The sequence below is a fragment of the Gracilinanus agilis genome, chromosome 2, assembly GCF_016433145.1.
Source record: "Gracilinanus agilis isolate LMUSP501 chromosome 2, AgileGrace, whole genome shotgun sequence".
Lineage (NCBI taxonomy): Eukaryota > Metazoa > Chordata > Mammalia > Didelphimorphia > Didelphidae > Gracilinanus > Gracilinanus agilis.
In genome coordinates, this window is record NC_058131.1 from 1,325,130 (window position 1) to 1,331,129 (window position 6,000).

Consider the following 6,000-nt stretch of genomic DNA (forward strand, 5'->3'; position numbering starts at 1 on the left):
CTAGAGTTGGGGTGACCTTGCGGTGACCTCTGGAATGGGGCATTTTAGGGTTTTCTGAAGTCAAGAGATGAGTTCCAAAGATAGTAAACTACCTGCTGGCTCCCCTTTGGATAAAGTTTTGACAGCGTGAGACCAGAGGATGCTCCCGATAGTTACAAGAGCGAGTAAACAGCATGCAGTTGAGTTGGGGGTCATCTGGCCTTGGTTTTTCCTTGACCTTTCAAGTAATGATTTCTGCCTAGCTAGCCCTAAAACCCAAAAAGGGATTCCTTCTTTATATTCCTGGCTATGTAGCTGTCCTATTTTGTTTGGTTTTTATGCTTGTTAATATATTATTTTTTTAATGCAGGAAAATCTTTATCTTGTGCCCTATTTAGTGCTGTTTGTAAATTTTGTTACCATGAAAGATTTTTAAAAGGAAAATGTAGCGAGTCTTAAAGACGCCCCCAAAGCTGTAGCCAAAGAGTTTAGAATCCTGGGGAAAAGGAATGAAGTTTTATACCTGAAGCAGTTGGCCCAGGGAGCGGGACTAGCTCTCAGGGTGGGTTTCCAGCGTTCAATTAGGTTCAAAATAATAAAGGAGAAAATAACTGCTAGAATCATCGTAGTTGATTTTGGAGATTAAGTAGCATAATGGAGTTTGGGCACTTCATTATGTGCATAATTTGTATTCAGGAGAAAGAAGGCTTGCAGTCTAAAAACTGTCGGGGTCAACAACACTTGGATTTTCTCCCCCGAAGATTGATAGTCCTCTTATTATATATACGTATATATATATATATATATATATATATAGATATCTAAACATACATATATATATATGTTTAAGGAAGGGTTAAGCAGCAGGTTAAAATATATATATATATATATATACATATTTATAACCTGGTGCATATATATATAATTTTTTTTTAACCTGCTGCTTAACCCTTCCTTAAACAAGAAAAGAGAAACTCTTGTTTCCCTTTCTGGCTCCCACCCCAGCTTAGAGCAGAGATCTTCCCTCTCGGACCCTCTTAATTCCTCTCGCCTCAAATCAGGATCCCAAATAAAGGTATTCAGGGAAAACTGCTGCAAAAATACAGGGAAATTTGAGTTCCGTACCAGCCTCACAGGCAAGTTACCTTATCTCTGCCTTTCTTTTCTGATCTGTGAAGAGAAAAACAATAAGGATTCCCATGCCTGGGATTGTTATTGGGATTGAAATGTTATGATTATCAAGTGCTTTAGCACAGTGACTGCAATATGGGAGGTCCTATAGTGTTATCATTGGGTACCTTTATTTTAGAATTATGTGTTAAAGAGCAGAAAACAAGCCAGAGAGAAAGAAGTGAAGCACGCAGTGAGAGAAGCTGTGGGCTGACTCTTTCCGCCACCTCCTACATGAGGCAGCCTCCCAAGTCCATGGTTCCAAGGGAAGAGAAAGACTTCCTGGCACCTCCACCGGTTTACAAGCCTCTCTTATACCTCAGTGTGGAAAAAGGCAGGTCTTCTGGACGCCAGGAGTGGCCACATGGTACACGTGGCATGTCTCCTGGCATGGCAGACAAAGGGACAACAGAGGATTCCATCCATGGCCTCAGGGAGATACAGTTCAGAGCTTCCACCCAAGATAATTTTGTTTTAAAGTCCAAAAGCTAGGGGCAGCTGGGTAGCTCAGTGGATTGAAAGTCAGGCCTAGAGACGGGAGGTCCTGGGTTCAAATCCAGCCTCAGACCCTTCCCAGCTGTGTGACCTTGGGCAAGTCACTCGACCCCCATCGCCCACCCTTACCACTCTTCCACCTAGGAGCCAATACACAGGAGTTAAGGGTTTAAAAAAAATTTTTTTAAATAAAGTCCAAAAGCTGTACAGCTTAATATTCACTGTCCATGATATAAATATGGACTGTTATTATCATTTCTTTAATGGGATGCAATTACTCGGTACTTGATAACTCTGATGTGGTTTGACATGTGATTAGTACAAAACGTCCAAGGTGATAAGATGAAGGATTTCTAGGTGGGATGATTTGGACATATATTGCCCAAATCGATGGCATGTGGGTGGTAATCAATTTTATTTCATGTTTTAAATACATTGTATCATGTGGGTTGCTATTGCATTTCGAAATCCCCTCATACTGCAAAATTCAAGAAATCATCCTACCAGAAACGCTGTTAGAAACAGCTTCTTATTTTCCTCTGGATGCTGGTAGATTACGAGCCGAGCTGTTAAAAGAGCAGAAGAAATAGATATATGAAAACTGTTAGTGTTGAATGGGATATATTTTGTCTTAAAACAGATGAGTTTAATAGTATTAGTGAGTTTTCATTTGAAAAATGTCAGCTGCCATTTATAAGAATTATGAAAACGTATAATGTGGGAAGCCAGTAAGAGAATAGATAAAAATCTGAGACCCCTCTTTTGACACCTCTTATGATCCATACCTTTTCTTATTGGAAAAACATTATAGACTTATTGAAAAGCTTTGAGTCCTTAGCAGACCAACAGCTACTGAGTTAACGATTTCTCTCCTTGATAATTAAGAAGCCTGAACCCTAACAAACATTACTTAGATAAGACTGCATTACTTAGATAAGACTGGAGCCTGACAATTTAGTCCGGACTTTATTTGACCAGGTGCAAAACTTGTAATTCAGGAAGATAGGACTCAATTAGTGAACATCTCCATAAAATATATTTCTGCTCCCAGAATTATCCCCTACTAATTGGTGGTTGGAATTTGGCCCTTGTCCTTTTACCTATATCTTTACTTTTTAGACTTTAATGGGTTGTGTATGATTTGTGACCCTTTCACAGCTGTGACTCTTTCTTTGTGTTCTTTGTTTGAAATCAGTATATAATAAACTCCAAAGCCCACAGAGTTCAGATCAACATGGGCTAACCACTAGTCTGGTTGTTCTCATTTTATTTTTCCTGTCTTAACAATCCGATGCCACAAAACGCCACTCAGAACCCCTACCTACCATATAGAGGCTGGCTCTGTATAGTATCAGGTAGTTTAAGGATTTAATTTCAATACATTAACTTGAAGCAACTAAAGCCCTGAATGCAGGTTCATTTATAAGTAAGGGATAAACAAATTTAATTGTTAGGGAAATAGGAGGAAGTTAATAATATTTGATCCCCAAGTTATGATTAATGAAATTTTGCTGCTTGAGGTAAACATTGTTGCTATAATTTATTGTTGTTTTCAGTTTTGATTACTGGGATAGTTGTCTCAATTGTAATGAAACCAACAGTAGAAAATGGAACATGTTGCATTCTGAGAAATATTCTAGGTGGATGTCTGGATGACTGTCCTGGGAAACGTTCGGGGAATAACCTTGGCATGGCCTAAGGTGGGACCTTTTGACACAGTTTCCCCAAATTTCCCTACCTGGTTAATCCTGAGCCTTGCTTTTGATACCTTTGTGACATGATTGGCTGACAGATATGACTCATACCTAAAAATCAAACAGGTAGGACCCCCAGTTGTGCTATACAATATTGTCTTAACTATGTTCCCTCCTTTTCCTTTTATGGCAAATTTCTCTAATCAGGGCAGTGGAGCAGCAGCAGTTTTGTAAGAACAATATTAAATCTAGTAATTCATAGACTGCTACTAGAACATCTGAGTTACTAGGATAAGGTGCAAGTTTGAAAAATCTTACAATGTTCATCTGTATTTGTGGTCAAATGATATGGGTGACATCTTCCGAAGGAGGAATTAGACTAAGTAATCAAAGAAAAAGTCAATGGAAAAGTTGTCTCATTAAATGAAGTAGATGATTTTAAGAAAGCAACATAATTAGACTGTATTCCCTAAGAACCAAACACACAGGTGTCTGATTGGTTTCCAAATGTATCTCGTGTGGAAATTCAGGCTTTGGTTATGTTTTAGTAATAAGTTCTCAGAGTTGGAGTAACATACATGCATACACATACTTTTATTGGTGAATGTAAAGAAACTGAAATCATTTGCCCGTTTAAAAAATATCTGATGCTATTAAAAGACAAGAGTTCATTTTACATGTAGGCCCTGAAGAAAGTTTTTGTACGATTTTTACGTGCGGCACAGGGTTTAGGTAAAGGCGTGTAAACAATAGAAAGTTTCAGGATTGGAGACCCAAATTTCAGAGATTGTATTAAATGGTATCCAGGCTTATTACTGGCAGGTTTTCATCTGGGAATATTTGGAACCAGAGCAGCAGAGCTCCCTGCAGAGTGGTCCTGAGAATGAAGATTATCCAGAGACCAGAATGGAACACGTGGGCCTCAACATGTGCTGATTAAATGGATATTGTGAGTGAGTGAGTGATTAGGATCCAAGGAAACTTGGTTGTTTTTGTGTTGCTTTGGCCTTCTCTTTCATGTTGGTTATGGTTTTTCTTGGTTACTCTGCTGATGTGTAAAGTTCCCTTCTCAGAACTGGCCCATTGGGAGCCCTCCAAGTAGCGTGATCTGTAACCTGAGTAATTCTGATTACGATGTATTAAAAAACCTTATAGATTTGGCTCCTATGGGATGGATGGGGGCAATGGGCACTCCCACAAATCAAAAGGGGGAAATTGTAAAGGAACAGAAGGGAAAAGGAGAGCAAGTGCTGAATTCTGGGAATTGAGTGAACCATAGTGACTCCATCTTGTGACTCAGCTCTGGAGCTAGCTCAGTCATCTTCCTATTCAACTAGAGGCCTAGTCCAGATTCCGTCCTCTGAGAAAAGTTTATTAAATTGTGGGCATTGGGAGAAAGCCTTATTGCATTGACTGAACCTAGCCCTGCATGGCTGAAAAACGGGACGACCCAGATGTACCTGTTTAGAGGGTCTTGGTTATGTGGATGAGAAACCCAGTCAAATCTCGATATGGGTGTAAGGAGTTTCATCATCGTGGTACATCTCATGCAGCTCGTGTGTCTCATCCGACGGCTCAGTGACTGTTTCCTTGTTCCTTTGATCCTTCTCAGACACTTGGAAGGAGGGGGACACCTCTGCTCCTGAATTTGGAGAACCATTCCTGCTCCCTCCCCCTCTCCCAACTTGGAAAGTCCGTCATCTTTCCTCCAATTAGAAATCAGATGACCTAATGTACTATTCTTTCCTTTTAATTGATCCATCTTGTTTTTGTTTGTTGGTACTCTAGGAAGATCTCTCTCCTCCTATATTTGAGGTCCGGCCTTAAACTGAGGAAGGGCCCAGATTTGTTCGGCAGCTGGCATGCATTGCTTCATAAGTCGGTTTGTCTAGAAAACGAATCTTGGTTTCCTCAGTCATTTCATCTTTTGCTTGTTCTAAAAGGAAAAATACTCGCGTGGGTAAAAACAACAGCCAAGGGATCATGAAGAGATTTCTTTCTAAAAGTACCCAAGGATGATGGCATACGATTGTGCTCAAAGGAATAATAAACTGGAGGAATTCCATGTGAACTGGAAAGACCTCCAGGAACTGATGCAGAGTGAAATGAGCAGAACCAGGGGAACATTGTACACAGAGATGGATACACTGTGGTAAAATAGACTGTACTGGCAGCAGTGCAATGACCCAGGACAACTCTGAGGGATTTATGGAAAAGATGCTGCCCACATTCAGAGGAAGAACTGCAGGAGTGGAAACACAGAAGAAAAACAACTGCTTGAACACATGGGTTGAGGCAGACATGATTGGGGATGTAGACTCGAAACTACCACACCAATGCAACGATCAACAATTTGGAAATAGGTCTTGATCAATGACACATGATAAAACCAGTGGAAATGCGCATCGGCTATGGGGAAGGGAAGCTGGGGGGGGGTGAAGTAAGAGCATGAATTATATAACCATGTTAACTTTTCTAAAAAATAAATATTAATAAATGTTTAAAAAAATAAAAGTGATAAAAGTACCCAAGGAGACACGGATGAAAGCAGATCCATTCAATGGAGGAACGGATGGCCTCAGCCACCATGGACTACATCAGCCACCCCCAACTCCAATGCAAGATGGACAGGCAGGCAAAGAAGAAAGGAAAGGAAGATGGC